The sequence below is a fragment of the Erinaceus europaeus genome, chromosome 2 (assembly GCF_950295315.1).
Source record: "Erinaceus europaeus chromosome 2, mEriEur2.1, whole genome shotgun sequence".
Classification (NCBI taxonomy): Eukaryota; Metazoa; Chordata; class Mammalia; order Eulipotyphla; family Erinaceidae; genus Erinaceus; species Erinaceus europaeus.
This window is the reverse complement of record NC_080163.1, coordinates 53,437,800-53,457,250: the sequence shown is the minus strand read 5'-3', so window position 1 is coordinate 53,457,250 and position 19,451 is coordinate 53,437,800. Positions and strand designations below refer to the sequence as shown.

Here is a 19,451-nt window from a genome sequence, read left to right as displayed (position 1 = left end):
TGTTAGGGAGGTACTCACTGCAAACTCTAGTGTAGTCCTGCTTTCAGGTATATATTTTGCAGTAGTTTATGGATACGTGTGCACATAGGCTCTCTCTCACAGAAACTGGTGTATATCTAGGTTATGGGACTTTGTTAGAAAGTGAACTACCTGAGATGAAATTAGAGTGTACTATTAAAGGAAAGGTCTCACCCGAGTAATGAAGCTGAAGGGTTGTCATTCCACACGTGAAGTCTCTGGATACATTCTGAGGTGAAGCATGTTGAGGTAGCAATGGTTGCTTTGGTTAGGTTGTGATCAGCAGATGCAATGTTATTTGGTTTGGATTGGGAGATGCATACGGGAAAGTGGGCCCTATCCAAGGGTTCCAGGACTGGGGGAAGTAGGGGCTCTATAGTGAAGATGTGAGGTTCCTGCTGTCTTAGGGTTCAAAAAGACACTCAATAGTTAATATTATCATCACATTATTTGTTAATTGGGTTAACTTTGAAAAGTCCCTTTGTTATGGTTTGCTGGACAGTACCCAGTATCTTGTATATAGCTGTGCTATTGGAAGCTTCTAATCTACTTGGTCTAGGCTTTTGAGAGAGTCCGCATATCAAATACGTAGCCTATATATTAAAAAGATTCAGTTTGTCTTTTGAGAACCTTTGAGACATACAATTGATTTCCCCCTCTCATATTAATTAGCTACTGATTTATATGTCTACATTTTGCTAGGAGTGTACATAAACACCATTCCCACCACCAAAGGACTGTGACCCATCCCTCCCACCCACTCCCACCCCCCACTGGCCCAGGAAGCTACATGTCTACCCCTCACCACTGGGTTTTTACTTTGGTGCCCTACTTACAATTTGATCAGGTCCTGCTTTTAGTTTCCCTTTCAGATCTTCTTAGTCAGCTTCTGTTGATGAGTGGGATCATCCCATACTCATCTTTATCTTTCTGACTTAGTTCACTTAACATAATTCCTTCTAGCTCTGTCCAAGATGGGTCAGAGAAGGTGGGTTCATTGTTTTTGATAGCTGCATAGTATTCCATTGTGTATATATACCACAGCTTTCTCAGCCACTCATCTGTTGTTGGGCACCTGGGTTGCTTCCAGGTTTTAGCTATTATGAATTGTGCTGCTATGAACATAGGAGTACACACCTCTTTTTGGTTGGGTGTTATGGAGTCCTTGGGGTATAACCCCAGGAGAGGAATTATTGGGTCATATGGAAGGTCCATGTCTAGCCTTCTGAGAGTTTTCCAGACTGCTCTCCACAGAGGCTGTACCAATTTACATTCCCACCAGCAATGTAAAAGGGTTCCTCTGTCCCCACATCCTCTCCAGCATTTGTTGCTGCTGTCCTTTTTGATGTATGCCATTCTTACAGGAGTGAGGTGGTATCTTAGTGTTGTCTTGATTTGCATTTCTCTGATAATCAGTGACCTAGAGCAGTTTTTCATATGTTTGTTAGCCTTTTGGATCTCCTCTGTGGTGAATGTTTTGTTCATTTACTCTGCCCATTTTTGGATGGGGTCATTTGCTTTTTTGCGGTTAAGTTTGCTGAGCTCTTTATATATTTTGGTGATTAGTTTCTTGTCTGATGTCTGGCATGTGAAGATCTTCTCCCATTCTGTGAGGGGTCTCTCTGTTTGTTTAATAGTTTCTTTGGATGTGCAGAAGCTTTTCAATTTGATGTAGTCCCATTGGTTTGTTTCTGCTTTGGTCTTCCTTGCAATTGGGTTTGATTCATCAAAGATGTCCTTGAGGTGTATGTGGGAAAGTGTTTTACCAATGTTTTCCTCTAAGTATTTGATTGTTTCTGGTCTGACATCTAGGTCTTTGATCCATTTGGAGTTGATTTTTGTTTCTGGTGAGATAAAGTGGTTCAATTTCATTCTTCTGCATGTTTCAACCCAGTTTTTCCAGCACCATTTATTGAAGAGAGCCTCCTTTTTCCATTTAATCCTTTGGGCCCCCTTATCAAAGATTAGATGCCCATAGGTGTTGGGATTTACTTCTGGGCTTTCAATTCTGTTCCACTGGTCTGTATGCCTATTTTTGTTCCAGTACCATGCTGTTTTGATGATGATGGCTTTATAATATAGTTTAAGGTCTGGGAGTGTGATGTCTCCATTTCTGTTTCTTTTCCTTAAGATGGTTTTGGCAATTCTAGGTGTTTTCAGGTTCCAGATAAATGATTGTAGCGTTTGTTCTATTCTCTTAAAGAAGCCTGGTGGAACTTTGATGGGTATTGCATTAAATTTGTATATGGCTCTGGGGAGAATATTCATTTTGATGATATTTATTCTTCCAATCCATGAGCATGGGATATCTTTCCATTTCTTGGTATCAGTTTCTATCTCCTTGAGTAGCGACTCATAGTTTTCAGTATACAAGTCTTTCACTTCTTTGGTCAACTTTATTCCTAGGTATTTGATTGATTTTGCTGAAACAGTAAATGGGAGTGATTTCTGGATGTCTTCTTCTTCAGATTTAGTGTTTGCATAAAGAAATGCCACTGATTTTTGTACATTGATTTTGTAGCCTGATACCTTGCTATATTGCCTAACAACTTCCAGTAATTTTCTACTGGATTCTTTAGGTCTTTCTGTGTATACTATCATATCATCTGCAAATAGTGAGAGCTTGACTTCTTCCCTTCCAATCTGTATCCCTTTGATTTCTTTCTCTTGCCTGATTGCTATGGCAAGAACTTCCAATACTATGTTGAAGAGTAACGGTGACAGTGGACAGCCCTGTCTAGTCCCCGATCTGAGGGGGAATGCTTTCAGCTTCTCTCCATTGAGTATGATGTTGGCTGTAGGTTTGATATATATAGACTCCACTATCTTGAGGAATTTCCCATCTATTCCCATTTTCTGTAGAGTTTTGAGCATGAATGGGTGTTGGATTTTGTCAAAGGCTTTCTCTGCATCTATTGAGATAATCATGTGGTTTTTGGCTTTGCTTTTATTGATGTGATGAATGACATTGATTGATTTACGGATGTTGAACCAGCCTTGCATTCCTGGGATGAATCCCACTTGGTCATGGTGAACAATCTTTTTGATGTGTTGCTGTATCCGGTTGGCCAAGATCTTGTTTAATATTTTGGCATCTATGTTCATCAGAGATATTGGTCTGTAGTTTTCCTTTTTTGTTCTGTCCCTATCAGCTTTTGGTATCAGGGTGATGTTGGCTTCATAAAAGGTGGAAGGGAGTATTCCTGTTTCTTCAATCTTATGGAATAGCTTAAGAAGTATGGGTATTAACTGTTTCCTGAAAGTTTTGTAGAATTCATTTGTGAAGCCATCTGGTCCAGGACTTTTGTTGTTGGGGAGATTCTTAATAACGGTTTCAATTTCTTTGTCTGTGATTGGTGCATTTAGATTTTGTAGTTCTTCTTGGTTCAGTTTTGGAAGTGCATAGGTTTCTAGGAATTGTTCCATTTCTTCCAGATTCTCTAGCTTGGTGGCATATAGTTCTTTATAGAAGTTTCGCAGAATTCTCTGGATTTCTGTGGTGTCAGTTGTGATATCTCCTGCATCATTTACAATTCTATTAATTTGAGTCTTCTCTCTTTTTTGTTTGGTGAGTCTGGCTAGGGGTTTGTCAATTTTGTTTAATCTTTCAAAGAACCAACATTTGGCTTCATTGATCTTTTGTATGGTTCTTTTATTTTCGATGTTGTTTATTTCTGCTCTAACTTTAGTGATTTCTGTCCTTCTGGTTGCTTTAGGGTTCCTTTGTTCCTCTTCCTCTAAGTCCTTGAGGTGTCTAGTAAGGTCGTTCATTTGGGCTTCTTCTTGGTGTTTAATATGTGATTGTATGGCTATAAGTTTCCCTCTCAGTACTGCTTTCGCTGTGTCCCAAATATTTTGATAGGTTGTGTCTTCATTTTCATTAGTTTCCAGGAACATTTGAATTTCCTGTTTGAGTGAGTCTCTGACCCAGTGGTTCTTAAGGAGCATGTTGTTTAGTTTCCAAATTCTATGTCTTTTAATAATTTTCCGTTTGTTGTTAAAAGTTAGTTTTACTCCACTGTGGTCTGAGAAGATACTTGGGATGATTTCAATGCTCTTGAATTTATTGATGCTGTCTTTGTGGCCTAACATGTGGTCTATCCTTGAGTATGTGTTATGTGGATTTGAAAAGAAGGTGTATTCCAGTTTTTTGGGGTGGAGGAGTCTGAAAATGTCCAAGAGGTCTAGTCTGTCAATCTCTTCATTCAATTCTCTTGTATCTTTATTGGTTCTCTGCTTTGTTGATCTGTCTAAGTGTGAGAGTGGGGTATTGAAGTATCCCACTATTATTGTATTACTATTGATGTATTTTTGAAATTCTTTCAGTAGGTGTTTAATGTATTTAGATGGTCCCTCGTTGGGTGCATAGATGTTAATAATTGTTAAGTCTTCTTGGCTGATTGATCCTCTAATCATTGTGTAATGTCCTTGCCTATCTTTTATTACTTTATTTAATTTAAAATCTATCGTGTCTGAGATGAGAATGGCTGTTCCTGCCCTTTTTTGTGGACCGTTAGCCTGTATGATAGTTTTCCATCCTTTCACTTTAAGTCTGTGTTTATCTTGTTGTGACAGATGGGATTCTTGCAAGCAGCATATGGTTGGGTTATGTTTTCTGATCCATTCCCCCACCCTGTGCCTTTTGATGGGTGAGTTTAAGCCATTGACATTTATTGATATTATGGATTTAATGTATTGTAGTGCCATTGTTCTAAAAAACGATTTGTTTACTCTGATATATTACAAGTATTATAGTGATGTTCTTGTTTATAAGAGGTCTTTTAGTACCTCTTTCAGGGCCGGCTTGGTGATAGTTGCCTCCTTTAACTGTTGTTTGTCTAAGAAGGTTTTGATCCCTCCATCTAGCTTGAATGAAAGTCTAGCAGGATATATTATCCTTGGTTGAAACCCTTTTTCATTCAGGGCTCGATAGATATCTTGCCACTCCCTTCTGGCTTTTAGAGTTTGAGTTGAGAAATCTGCAGAAAGTCTTATGGGTTTTCCCCTGTATGTGACTTTTTGTTTCTCTCTTGCAGCCTTTAGGATCCTTTCTTTATCCTTACTTCTTCTCATTGTGACTATGATGTGTCTTGGTGTTTTCAGGTCTGGGTTGATTCTGTTTGGTACTCTCTGGGCCTCTTGCACCTTGATATCCTTTCTGTTATTCAGGTCTGGGAAATTTTCTTGTATTATTTCCTCTAGAATGTTTGCTTCCCCTTCCTCTCTTTCTTCCTCTGGCAGGCCAATTATACGAATGTTACTTCTTTTGAGATCATCCCATATGTCTCTGTTGTTGTTTTCAGTGTCTCTCAATCTCTTTTTAAGCTCTTTCACCTCTTTCTTAGTTTTCTCTAACTCATCCTCTGTCTGACTAATTCTGTTTTCTGCTTCTGTTAGTCTGCTTTCCCTTGCCTCAGCTTCTTTCTTCATTACAGCTATTTCAGCTTTCAGTTCTCTAATTGTCTCAAGATAATCAGTATTTTCCTTGGGGGTCTCAACTGTTGTTTCCCTAATACTGCCATTCCTTTCCTCCAATGTTGTTTTCATTTCTGTGACTAATAAGTTTATTATTGCTTGCATACTTTTCTTATCTATGGTTACTTCTGATTGATTTATGGTTTCTTCTGGGCTCTTGTCTTCATTCATTGGGGTAGCAGTTTTATTTGTTTTTAATCTACCCATATTTTTTTTATTTATGTGTTTTTCTCTCTCTTTTTTTTTTTAATGCTCTGTTGTTCCTCAGTTGTTGTGTTGTGAGCACAAGTAGCACTGTACTAAATACCTTTATGACAATTGCACTCACCAACCTCTGGAATTACAGTAGCAACTGAAGTAAGTATTGAAGGAGTTTAATCATTACCAGTTAGCCAAACAATTTCTCCAGTCCGTGAAAAAATAGTAACCAAATCCCAGTGAAGAAAGAGAAAAGAAAGAGAGGATAGCAAGAATAGACAGTTATGCAAATCTACTATCCAGTGTATATTCTAGGGGTAACAAGAGTGTAAAGGGAACTAGAGCAGAGATACACACATAGAAAGTCCACTCTGGGTCAGATTTCTTCCCCAAAGTAATTCACAAATTCAGAAAGGCAAAGAAGAAAGAAGTGTATGACAGGATAAAAAAAATAGTAATAATAAAAAATAAAAAAAGAGATAGAGAGAGATAAGAGAGAGAAAAGGGAGAATATAAAAGAAGGGTTGTAATTAAAGAGCAGTGCGAGTAACTTCCCAAATGTGTATCAGTGAGTTAAAAAAAAAAAAAAAAAAAAACCCTGTTTGGTGGTATGGGGTATCCTGCTAGTAGCTGGTCCCAGGCACTGTTTATGGTGGGGCGGGGGGAGCGGCGGGAAGGATGTATGCTTGAAAATTAAAAGGAAGAAAAAAGAATTTTTTTCCCCTACTCTAATTCTTAACCCAAATTAAGTTATAGACACCTTGGTATGACCGCTGTGGCCCCTTATTGGCTGGCCTGCTAAAGGCAGAAAATCCTATTGTTTACACGAGATATGTCCGGAGCTCAAAGGCTAGCAGCTTCTCCGTAGTCCGCCATCTTCCTGGAAACCCCCCCCTCCAGACTTTTTTAAAGGATTTCTCAAAAATGAAAACTAGCTCCAAGTCCTTTGATCCAATGAGAGCTATACTCAAGAAGTCTTTGGATCTGCTCTCAGGGTCGCGGTGGACCCTGGATTCTCCCAAGAGGAAGCCCCCGAGCTAAAGTGCTCTCTCCGGGTCCTCTGCCCGCCGCGCTCTGCAACCGGCGGAGGAGCCGCCTTCCTGGGCGGGCGGAGGACAATGCCCGGCGCACTCTCCTTGCCCGGTGCCCTGGGAATTCTGGAGCCCCGCTAGTCCGTGTCACCTTTACTCTAATTCTTAACCCAAATTAAATTGTACCCACTCTTTGGTGTCACCCCTTATTAACTGGCCTGCTAAAGGCAGAAAATCCTACCGTTGCCGACGATGCGGTCAGAGTGCTCGCTGTCAGCAACTTCTCAGGCCGCCATCTTCCTCTCCCCTCTCTAAAGGTAATTTATAATTACTGTTGTTGCTTTCATTTTGAAGCAGACTTTAGGCAAACTTGCCACCTATGAGTCAGACTGCTTGAATGGGCATCATCCAAAAACTGGAGGGCTTTGTAAACGTGCCTGCCATGAGGTTGTTTTGAAAGTAGGGATAGTTCAGTAGAGTTTGAAAATCAATGCACTGACTTTTTAATTAATTTGAATGAGAAGGCAATGCAGAGGGCAGACATTCATGGTCCATACTAGGTCCCATTTCATTTCTTTCTTTCTCTCTTCCTTTATTTCAGCCTTTCTTTCTTTCTTTCTTTCTTTCTTTCTTTCTTTCTCTCTCTCTCTCTCTTTTTCCCACTTCATTGGTGCTCCATGCCTGCATGATGCCACCACTCCTGGCAGATTCACTTTTTAAAAAATATATTTTTATTATTTATTATTGGGTATAGACAGAGAGAAATTGAGAGGGAAGGGGAGATAGAAAGGGAGAGAGACAGAGAGAGAGACCTGCAGCCCTGATTTACTTTTGAAGCTTCTCCCCTGCAGGTGGGGATAAGGAGCTTGAACCTAGGTACTTGAACACTGTAATGTGAGTGGTTAACCGGGTGAGCCACCCCAGGGCCCCATACTCATTTTCTTTACCAGAGGTAAAACAAGGTGAAACATAAGGGAAGTAGATAGATATACAGAGAGAGAAGGAGGACAGATATCTCAGTGTTGCCACACCACTCACAAAGACTCCTCTTTATATGAAGCTTTTGTGTGGTGGCCCAGGGCTCAAACCTAGGTCCTCACACATGATAAAGTGTGCAATATACTGAGTGAGTTACTTGTCCACTCTCCCAAGCCCTATGTCAGTCCTGAATGAGGCTAAAACTTAAAGCATGAGATGGAAATAGTGTAATTAATGACCGAGATTCAGAGATTAGGTAGAGGTCAGAAATACTGAATACTGAATGTAAATTATTTGATAAAAGATAATGACTTGAAAAAAGAAGTAAATAATCGAATGATATTGATAGTAAGCATAATAAAATTTAAAGACTCCTCCAGAAAACTATTAGAAATACTAAATGAATGTGGTAAAGTAGCAGACTACAAAATCAATATGCATAAATCGATTGCATTTTTATATGTGGACAGTGAATTAGAGGAAAGACAAATTAAGAAAGCAAATCCATTTACAGTTGCATTTGAAAGGGTAAAATACCTGGGAGTACATTTAGTAAAAAGAGGTGAAAGTTCTCCTTCTTAAAAACTATGAAATACTTTTAAAGGAAATAAAGAATACAAAGAAATGAAAAGACTCACGGACTAGAAGTGTTAAGATCATTACTATTTTTACGAAACAGTTTATAAATTCAACTTAAGTTCTATCAAAATCCCAATAGTGCTTTCCAAGAAAATAAAATAAATTTTATAAAAAATTATATTGAAATACAGGAGATCTTGAAGAGAAAAAGTAGGTCCTGAGAGAAAGAACAAAAAAATAGATGCAGTGGGGTCTGGCATTGATGCACTTGGTGGAGTGCAGGTTACTATGCACAAGGACCTAGGTGGAGTGTCCAGTCACCACCTGCAGGAGAAGAAGCTTCATGAGTGCCACAAATGTCATTCTCTTCCCCACTCCCCACAGTAACCCTCCCCACCCATTCCTCTTTTTGTTAATCAGAAAGTAAAAAAAAAAGGAAAAGAAAAGAAAGAAAGAAGAAAAAAATGGCTGAGAGCAGTAGAGTCATGTAAACATTGAGCCACAGCATTAATGCTGGTGAAGGAGAAGTGTGTGGGGGAGAAGTGTGTGTGTGTGTGTGTGTGTGTGTGTGTGTGTGTGTGTGTATGAAAAATAGAGGCATCATACTCTGAATGAAAATTATATTGCAAAGCAATACAAATGAACATAGTATAACTATAACACTGGAACAAAAACAGAGACACAAACCAGTGGAGTAGACTAGGGAGAACAGAAATATATTTATTACCATTTAATTGACTATGAAGAATTCAAGACCATGGGAGTCAGGCTGTAGCGCAGTGGGTTAAGCGCAGGTGACGCAAAGCACAAGGACCGGCATAAGGATCCCGGTTCGAACCCCGGCTACCCACCTGCAGGGGAGTTGCTTCACAGGCGGTGAAGCAGGTCTGCAGGTGTCTATCTTTCTCTCCTCCTCTCTGTCTTCCCCTCCTCTCTCCATTTCTCTCTGTCCTATCCAACAATGACAACAACAATAATAACTACAACAATAAAAAAACAACAAGGGCAACAAAAGGAAATAAATAAAATAAATATTTTAAAAAAAAGAATTCAAGACCATACAATGAAGAAAAGAAAACTTAAAGTTCTTCAACAGATGGTTTCAGGAAAACTAGGTAGTCACATACAAAATAAAAAAAACTGTGGCACTATTAAACCCATACATATGGATCAACTCAAAATGAATTAAAGATCTGGATATAAGACCTGAAATCTCAAATATGTAGAAAGAAATATAGGACTCACACCTCTTAATATTTTATCTCAGTGATGTATTAGTAATTCAACTCCATTGGCAAAGAAAACAAAAGCAAAAAATAAGTAGATTGGACTACATGAAATCATAAAACATGTTTACAGTTATAGAAATCAGCACACAAACAAAAAAGTAATCTATAATTTGGGAGAAGATACTTGCCCATCAGACATCTGGGAAGGGTTTGCTAGCCAAACCATGTAAATAACTAATCCAACTCCACAGCAAAACAACCCAGTCTGAATATAAGTAATAGAGACCAGGAATGGAGTACCTGGTTAAGTACACACATTATAGTGCACAAGGACCTAGGTTCAAGCCCCTGGTCCCCACCTGCAGGGGGAAGTTTCATGAGTGGTGAAGCAAGGCTGCAGGTATCTTTATACCTCTTTCTCTCTGTACCTTCCCCTCCCCTCTTAATTCCTCTCTGTCTCCACCCAACAATAAATAAATAAAATATTTTTTTTCTATTCTTTAAAAAAATTTTTTTTTATTTAAGAAAGGATTAATTAACAAAACCATAGGGTAGGAGGGGTACAACTCCACACAATTCCCACCACCCAATCTCCATATCCCACCCCCTCCCCTGATAGCTTTCCCATTCTCTATCCCTCTGGGAGCATGGACCCAGGGTCATTGAGGGTTGCAGAAGGTAGAAGGTCTGGCTTCTGTAATTGCTTCCCCGCTGAACATGGGCATTGACTGGTCGGTCCATACTCCCAGTCTGCCTCTGTCTTTTCCTAGTAGGGTGGGTCTCTGGGGAAGCTGAGCTCCAGGACACATTGGTGGGGTCTTCAATCCAGGGAAGCCTGGCCAGCATCCTGATGGCATCTGGAACCTGGTGATTGAAAAGAGAGTTAACATACTAAGCCAAACAAATTGTTGAGCAATCATGGACCCAAAGCTTGGAATAGTGGAGAGGAAGTGTTAGGGGGGTACTCACTGCAAACTCTAGTGTACTTCTGCTTTCAGGTATATATTTTGCAGTAGTTTATGGATACGTGTGAACATAAGCTCTCTCTCACAGAAACTGTTGTATATCTAGGTTTTGGGACTTTGTTAGAAAGTGAACCACCTGAGATGAAATTAGAGTGTACTATAAAAGGAAAGGTCTCACCCGAGTAATGAAGCTGAAGGGTTGTCATTCCACACGTGAAGTCTCTGGACACAGTCTGAGGTGAAGCATGTTGAGGTGGCAATCGTTGCGTTGGTTAGGTTGTGATCGGTGATCGGCGGATGCAATATTATTTGATATGGATTGGGAGAGGCATACGGGAAAGTGGGCCCTATCCAACGGTTCCAGGACTGGAGGAAGTAGGGGCTCTATAGTGGAGATATGAGGTTCCTGCTGTCTTAGGGTTCAAAAAGACAATTGATAGTTAATGTTATCATCACATTATTTGGTAATTGGGTTAACTTTGAAAAGTCCTTTTGTTATGGTTTGCTGTAATAAATAAAATATTTTTAAGAAAAGAAAAATGAGCTATATGCCTTATTAGACATTTTTTCAAATTATATGGTTATTTTAATAAAGAGATTTATCAAAACACACACAAATGACCCACAGATATATTTAAAATAGTCAACATCACTTGTCTTTAGCAAAATAAAAATCAAAACCACAATAAAATATCACCTAACACCTGTATGGAATGTTCTATTTATAATAGATCAGAAAAAAACAAACATTGGCAAGAGTGTGGGAATAACATCAACGAAGAAGATAATACTTATGTAGTGTTGGTGGGAGTGTAAATTTTAGTGGCACCTCTGGGAGAAGTGATAGAGATTTTAAAGGCTTACAATAGGAGTGGAATAGCATTTAGTGACATGACTCTTAGACATTTATCCAAAGGCTTTGGAAATGATAATTTGAAAGGCTATTTGCACCTTTATCATGATCATTATCATCATTATTCACAATAACCAAAACATAGTATCAAAGGTAAATGTCCACTGACAAATGACAGGTATAAAAAATGAAATACAAATTCCATGGAATACCACTCAGTTATTATGAAAATTAAAACCATACCTTTTGTATCTCTATAGAAGAATTTAAATTAAGAATCACACATTGAGTGGTCCAGGAGATGGTGCGGCAGTTAAAACATTGGACTCTCATACTTGAAGTCCTGAGTTCAATCCCTGGAAGCACATGTACTAGAGTGATGTCTGGTTCTTTTTCTCTCCTCCTACCATTCTCATTAATAAAGTAATAAGTAAATAAAATATTTAAAATAAAAGAATCACACATTGAAGTAAAAGGACAACTCTTTAGTCACCCATCAACCTAACCTCACGAAATTTTATGCCCAACCTTGCATGCAATGAGCAGAGAAAGGATTTGCAAAAATCTATACTTAGTTCTGGATGCAGTTTGGCTTCGGGTTTGTCATTTTCACTGTGTACTTTTGCACAAGTCACTTAAATAATCTATGTGCCTGTTTTCTCCTGTATAAAAGGGGAATACTAATAGCAGCATATTTGAGAGGATTAGATGAAATCACTTTGTGAAGTGCTTAGGCTGCTGCTTGGCATTGAATACATGCTCAGCAAACATTAGGTCACTTTTTAAAGTTACTTTCTCAGAAAGAGAATTGGGCTTTAGCATTAGCTGGTGTAAAATCCCCCATTGATTGTATTGATTTCTGCTTTCTTGCCTCCATGCCAAACATTTTAAATGAAAAGATGGGTGTTATGGAAGCATCTTGTCTTCAGAGCAGCCAGAAGGGGAAAAGCAGCTATCAGGGTGGGGCCATTTGGAGTGAGATTTCACAGCAGGAAAAGAAATGGCAGCCGTTGAGAACTGAGATTTAGGGTAGGGAAGAGGGCCTGTGGGCTTTGTCAGTGACCCCAGCACTCATTCAGGGTTGAATCTCAGAGACTGTAAGGTCTTCCTTCTGACCCTTTCCTTCTCCAGTATATGAGGAGCCTCTTGATATGCCCTTTATTAGTAAGTAGCACTTCATTCTCTTGTTTACTTTTTAAAAGAATGATTTTGGAGTTGGCAAAATAACTCAACTAGAGAGGGAGCCTACTTTGCCATGTATGTAAATCAACCTTAGGCCCAGCTCCTGCTACATTGGAGAAGGCTTTGGTACTGTGATCTTGCTCTCTGTCTCTGTCTGGAAAAAGTCAGCCTGGACCAGTGAAATCCTGGTTGAGACAAAAATAAATATATGCATGGATACGTTGGGGCCAAGTGGTGGTGTACTCAGCTGAGCACACATATTAGCATGTGCAAGGACCTAAGTTCAAGCCCACATCCCTACCTGCAGGAGGGTAGCTTCACAAGCAGTGAAGCAGTGCTGTAGGTGTCACTCTCTCTCTTTCCCACTCTATATCCCCTCCTCCTTTCAATTTCTTTCTGTCCTATCAAATAAAATATATAAATAAAATAAAATATATTATATGAAAATATATAATATTAAAGATATATATATATATATATATATAGAGAGAGAGAGAGAGAGAGAGAGAGAGAGAGAGAGAATATCAATAGTTTTAGGCTTATAGAAAAGTTACAAACATTTCCCCACCAGGGTGATAACATAGTGGTTATGCAAAATACTTTCTTGCCTGAGGCTTTTGAGGTCCCAAGGTCAGTCCCTAGCACCACCATAAGCCAGAGCAGAACAGTGCTTTGGGAAATTACATAAATAAATTAATAAGTAAAGCAGAGTTTCTGTATCCCCTGTATTGTAGTCTCTACTATCTACATTTTACATTAGCCTGGTGGTACCTTGGTCACAGCCAATGAGCAGATTTTGATACCTTACTATTAATTAAATACCATACTTTAGTTGATTCCATTAGTCAGATTACACTTTCCTTCTGTGTTCTTTTCCTGCCTCAGAATCCCACTTAGATAATAATAGATAACTGCATTCTATTATTGTCCTGTCTCTCCAGGCTCCTCAGGGCTGTGACTTTCTTTGTTTCTGATAACCTTGCCAGTTTTGAGGTGTACTGGTTTAATGCTTTGTAGAATGTCTCTCTTGTTGACATTTTATTCCTATTTATGCTGGGGTTGGAAAGAGCCATTTTCATGCATTAAATGGGCATGTTCATGCTGTCAACATGTTAGCATAGATGACACTGACCTTGATTGCTGGTTGAGATGGTATTTGTCAGGTTCCCCTATCATAAGGTTCCCTTTGTCTCCTTTCCATTACTGGACTCTTTGGAAGAGAATCACTACCTGTAGCTCATGCTATAGGAAGTGGAGTTGGGAAGGAGATCTTTTGTAGTAAAATGAGAGTCATTTCAACACCATTGCCAATTTGTGTGACACATATTATGGACTTGTTACATGTCAATCACTGTGTTAAGTCCTCCTCATTTTTTTTTTTTGATAGAAATAGAATGATGAGAGAGGAAAAGAGAGACAGAGTGAAAGATACCACAGCATCAAAGCTTTCTTCAGTCCAATGAGGGCCGGGCTTGAATCTGGGTCATGCACATGGTAAAGTAAGCGCACTGTCCAAGTGAAATATTTGACTGACCTTGTTAAATCATTCTTACACTTGAGCTCACCTATCTTGGCTTCCCAGCAGTGACAAGGAATAACCTAAGGCTCAGACAAATTACCTGCCTAGCGCTCTTCAACTAGTCATAGTGGGAGATTTGTTTCAAATACTGGCTGGTCTCTGAGGAGTCATACACACCTGCTGTCTGCCAGTGGGGTTTCTCCAGTGCTTTCTGTGATTTGTTCAGTTTTTGGGGTTTTTTTTCTTTTCTTTTTTACTTTCAGGGTTATCGCTGGGACTCAGTGAATCCACTGCTCCTGGAGGCTATTTTACCCATTTTTTTTTTGCCCTTGTGTGTGGTTTTTTTTTTTTTTTTTTTGTAGTTGTTATTGTTGTCATAGCTGTTGTTGCTGGATAGGAAAGAGAGAAATTGAGAGAGGAGGGGATGACAGAGAGGAGGACAGAAAGATAGACACCTGCAGACCTGCTTCATTGCTTGCGAAGTGACCCCTGCAGGTAGAGACCTGGGGGCTTGAACTGGGATCCTTAAGCCGGCCCTTGTGCTTTGTGCCATGTGCACTTAACCCACTGCGCTACTGCCCAACCCCCTCAGTCTTTTTTTAAAATTTAATTTAATTTTATTTTCCACTTTATTTGGAGGATCAATGGTTTACAATACAACTGTTGACAAATAAGTACGGCCTCTCATTTCTCTATAATAGGTGTCTGCAAGACACTGTTTTGCATCGGGCAGCAGAGCTTCAGAAATTCTCAGTGATAAAGTGCTACTGTTTTTGCTAGGGGCCCATGTGAGTTTCACACTAGGTCTGTGATGTGTCAGATGAGCCCTTCAGATATGAGGGGCTAAACCTCTCAAGAGCTGTTCCCTGGGCTCTGCCAGATGGCTAGGAATCCACATCCTCAGCCTTGTCTTCCAATCAGGCTATTCACAGAGCCCCATCCTTCCACATGCCTGCACTATGCAATGGTGTCATCTTTTGTTCTCTTTTGTCCTCTTTCACCTTCATTAGATCTCAGGTGTTCTTTTGCAATAGGAAATATTTGGCAGCTTTACTATTTTCTTGAAAGACTAACAGTCTTTCATCAGGAGTGTTTTATTCTATTTTGTTCTGATACCTCTCAAGAGAAAAAGGTATTTTTTTTTCCTTAGGAAAACACTGCAGCTGACATCCTATGGGACTAAACGTTTTGTGGTTATCCTGTATTTTTATAGTCTGATAACCTCAATTTACACAGATACCTGAGAGTCATCAGTAGTCTCAACTGAGGTGATGACCATCTCTTACTGAAGAACAATGTTTCTCCCAGTCCTAGGTTCAGAATCTCAGACAGGTTTACAGTCATTCCGAGCCTCAAAGGACATACTGGCTCCACAATTTCTCAGTTTATTTTTGTTATAAAATGATGAACTGGGCTAGGTGGTGGCTCACTTGGTAGAGTGCACACATTCCCAAGCATAAGGATTTGGGTTCCAGCACTGGGGCCCACCTGCAGGTCAGAAGCTTCATGAGCGGCAGAACAGTCCTGCAGTTCTCCCTCTCTCTCTCTCACTCTCTCTCTCTCTTTCTCTCTCTCTTTCTCTCCATTCTCTCTTCCTCTCTATCTCTCAACTTCTTTCAGAAAGAAAGAAGAAAAAAAAAAGAAAGAAAAAGTCCACGGGGAGTGGTGCAGTTGTGCAGGCACTGAGCCACAGCAATCACCCTGGTGACAAATTAATAATAATAATAAATATTTCAGTAAGGGTAATGGAGATTTTCAGCAGGGAGTAATGAAAATGGCTTATTGGGAGGGTTGGTGAAATAGCTCATTTGGATAGTGCTCTGCTCTGTTACGGGTATAACTCAGGTTTGAACTCGACTCCACATTGTATTTAAGGAAGATCCAGTGCTATGGTCTCTTTCACTCTCTGTCTATATCTAAAGAAGAAAGTGAAATTCTAGAAAGTAGCTTGTGGGGCTGGAGAGATAGCTCAACAGGTAGGATGTCTACATTGCCTTGTGAATGACCCAGTCTTGAGACTTGGCACCAAATACAAGGTTTTATGGTCATGAAGGAAGCTCCAGTGCTGTGGTTTAGGCATTTCTCTCTCTTTCCATCTATCAAAATGACTTGGAGCAGTGGGATCATGCATGCACAAGTCCCTGATTAAAGAGAATAAATAAAGGAAGGTGGTAGATAGCATAATGGTATAATGGGATCATGCATACACAAGTCCCTGATTAAAGAAAACAAATAAAAGAAGGGAGTGGATAGCATAATAGTATAATGGGATCGTGCACACTTCTAGACAGATTAAGAACTGTAACTTCTGTGGTCCAGGAGGTGGCACAGTGATAAAGCTTTGGATTCTCAAGCATGAGGTCCCAAGTTCGATCCCCTGCAGCACATGTGCCAGAGTGATGTCTGGTTCTTTGTCTCTCCTCCTACCTTTCTCATAAGTAAATAAAATCTTTAAAAAAAAAAAAGGACTGTAAGTTCTTCAGGGCCAGGTGGTGATATACCTGGTTGAGTGCACATGCTACAATGCACAAGGACTCAGGTTCAAGACCCCAGTCCCTACCTATAGGGGGAAAGCTTCACAAATAGTGAAACACTGCTGCAGGTGTCCCTCTCTTTTTCTATCTCCCCCCTTCTCTCTTGATTTCTGACAGTCTCTATGCAATAGATAAAGATAATAAAAAAAAACTTGAAAAAAAAAACTGTAACTTCCTCTCTGCAATTCAGTTCAGCTATTGCTAGAGTAATTTGAGTTTGCAGTTCTGACCTAGGGTATTGCATTGGAGCAGGCTTTATTTAGGGTTTCTCGGAAAAATCACAAGCTTATAAGTGAGTAAAGCACTCTTTTGAGGAATGGCCACAGTGCTTGCAAGTCGTGCTGGGAAGTCAGGGCTGCCCAGCCAAAACTACCCTTAATTGCTATAGCTGCGAGAAGTGAAAGCTTCAGTTTCCAGGGAAATGAATGTTTAATGATAACAAAGAACTACTTGACAGAGTTGTTCAGGATGCAATAAATGCTCCATGGAGGCAAGATTTTTCCCAGTGGTTTTTGCTTCTATTTCAGAGAGGTACATGAAGCCAGATAATAAAAGTATGAGAGAAGGAGGGTGAGGAAGTGGGTGGGGAGGGAATGTTTTGTATATTTTCCAGAGCTTTCTTTCATTTCTGTATTTCATAATCATTGACTGAATAGGAGACTCAGGTTTAGATCTCTGTTGGTATTTCTACTATGGTATCATTTTGACCAGAGCATAGGTTTCCTCTGTTTGGATACGCTATTGCAATCTGTTCATATATTGATAATAACTGTGTAACATAATTGATGGCTTCACACTTGGGCTGTTTAGAGTCATCACACACACTGACAATGACTGAATGAAAATCCAATAGTTTCATGAGTCAGTGTGCAGAGTTAAGGAGAGAAAAGCTGTGATAATATGAGAGAAAGAGAAACAAAGAGAAATTTAGTATTTTGTGATCTAAGGATCAGATTTTGAATCATTTAAACCTGAGAGGCTTAAAACAACTTTTCTTTTTATTGTCCTGCACCACCTATATTTTAGATGGTTTCAAATGCTCATGCAAATTCCACTTGCTATAGATGCAAATTCCACTTGTTATAGAGTAGAACTGACTTTCACAGGGTCTGGCAAAAAGTCATTAAAACCCAGAACAGAAAAATATATTTTCAGGAGTCAGGCAGTGGTGCACCTGGTTAAGTGTTCATAACAACAGCAGCAGCAACAACAATAACAGCAACAATGGGAAAAAAAAACTACCAGGAATAGTGGATTCATAATACAGGAACCAAATCCCAGCCATAACCCTGGAGGTAAAAAAAATGTAAAAAATATATACATACATACATACATACATACATACATACATACATACATACATACATACATACGTATATAAGGATTCAGGTTCAAGCTCCCGGTCTGCACCTGCAGAGGGAAAACTTCACAAGTGTTGAAGCAGGGCTGCAGGTGTCTCTGTCTCTTTTCGTCTCTATCTCCACCTCCCCTCTCAATTTCTTTCTGTATCTATCCAATAATAAATAAACTAACAAAGAAGAAAAACAGTTTCCTGAGTAAATAATGCCAAATGAGCTCTCTCTCTTCTCAGTGAAGTGTGAACACAATAAGTGAAACCCTCCCCTTGTCTGTTCTGAGACAGGGACACAATTTAGAGGGGCTGGAAGGTCTGATGCAGGAAGTATAGGTGGAAGAGTGGGAAAGATGTGCACTGGGACCCTCGCTCTGTCACTTCCTACCAGCAACACAGCAATGTTGCCAAAGTTCTTTGAATTTTTAAAAATATATATTTTTTACTTTTTTTTATTCATCCAGGGTTATGCCTGGGGCTTGATGCCTGCACTATGAATCCACTGCACCTGGTGGCCTTTTATTTTTTCTGATTGTTTTTATTATTGCTGTTGTTGTTGTTAGATAGGACTGAGAGATATTGAGAGAGGAGGGGAAGAAAGAGAGATAAGAGAAAGATAAGACACCTTCAGTCATGCTTCACTACTTGTGAAGTGACACCCCTGCAGGTGGAGAACTGGGGGCTCAAACTGGGATCTTCATGCCAGCCCTTGTTCTTGAAGCACTACTTCCCAGCCCCCATATTCTTTACTTTAAAAAAATATTTATTTGGTTCTTGGACTTCTGGAAGCAGGGCTACAGAGTAGCAGCAGCTGTGTATCTCTCTTCTCCACAGTCAACTAGGAATAGCAAATAAGATCATCTGAGAATGCAGCAAGACAAAACTACAATTACTTTGGGAACTCACCAAGTCATGGGAGTGAATAATTAAGCTAAACAATCTACTTAAAGTTAAAAACTGTGCAGGCTCCCATAGTCTACAGGGAAGATAAAGATAATAAGAAGGATTAACAGTCACCATGTCTCACCTCAGGGATTGAGACAATATTTAAACAAATGTCAATTTCCAAAACTTTGAACTCTTTTAAGTACCTTACTTAGACACAAGTCAATCCAGGCAAGTGTGATTAATGGACTGAAAAATACTGGGAGAAGGACCTCATAACACACCATATACAATGGTTAAACCAAGAAGAAACATAGGATAAATGAGCCAGCACAAAAGCCTGGATAAAAGCCCCCCAAATGTAGAAGAACATAAGAATGAGAACAAGATCCAATCACTAATTGAGGCATTGGTCCCAGGAGTGAGGAAAGCTTTTGAAAGTAGTAGCATCAGAAATAGGGAAACAGCAAATGAGACTCTGAAAGAAAACACTAATTATCTGGAGGCAATTAGAGAGCTGAAAGCTGAAATAGTTGAGCTAAGAACACAACTAGCTGAACAAGCTAATACAGTATCAGAGCAGGGTAACAAAATATGAGCTACAGAAAACAACAGAGGGGAGAGAAAATAGAATAAATAAGGCAGAAAACAGAA

At 39.5% G+C, this 19,451-nt stretch overlaps 1 long non-coding RNA gene across 1 annotated transcript in view; it reads right to left on the bottom strand.

The window, feature by feature from the left end:
- LOC132535287 (uncharacterized) overlaps positions 1-19,451 on the bottom strand; it is a 422,795-nt gene that overhangs the window by 219,200 nt on the left and 184,144 nt on the right. The gene's annotated exons all lie outside the window — the stretch shown is intronic.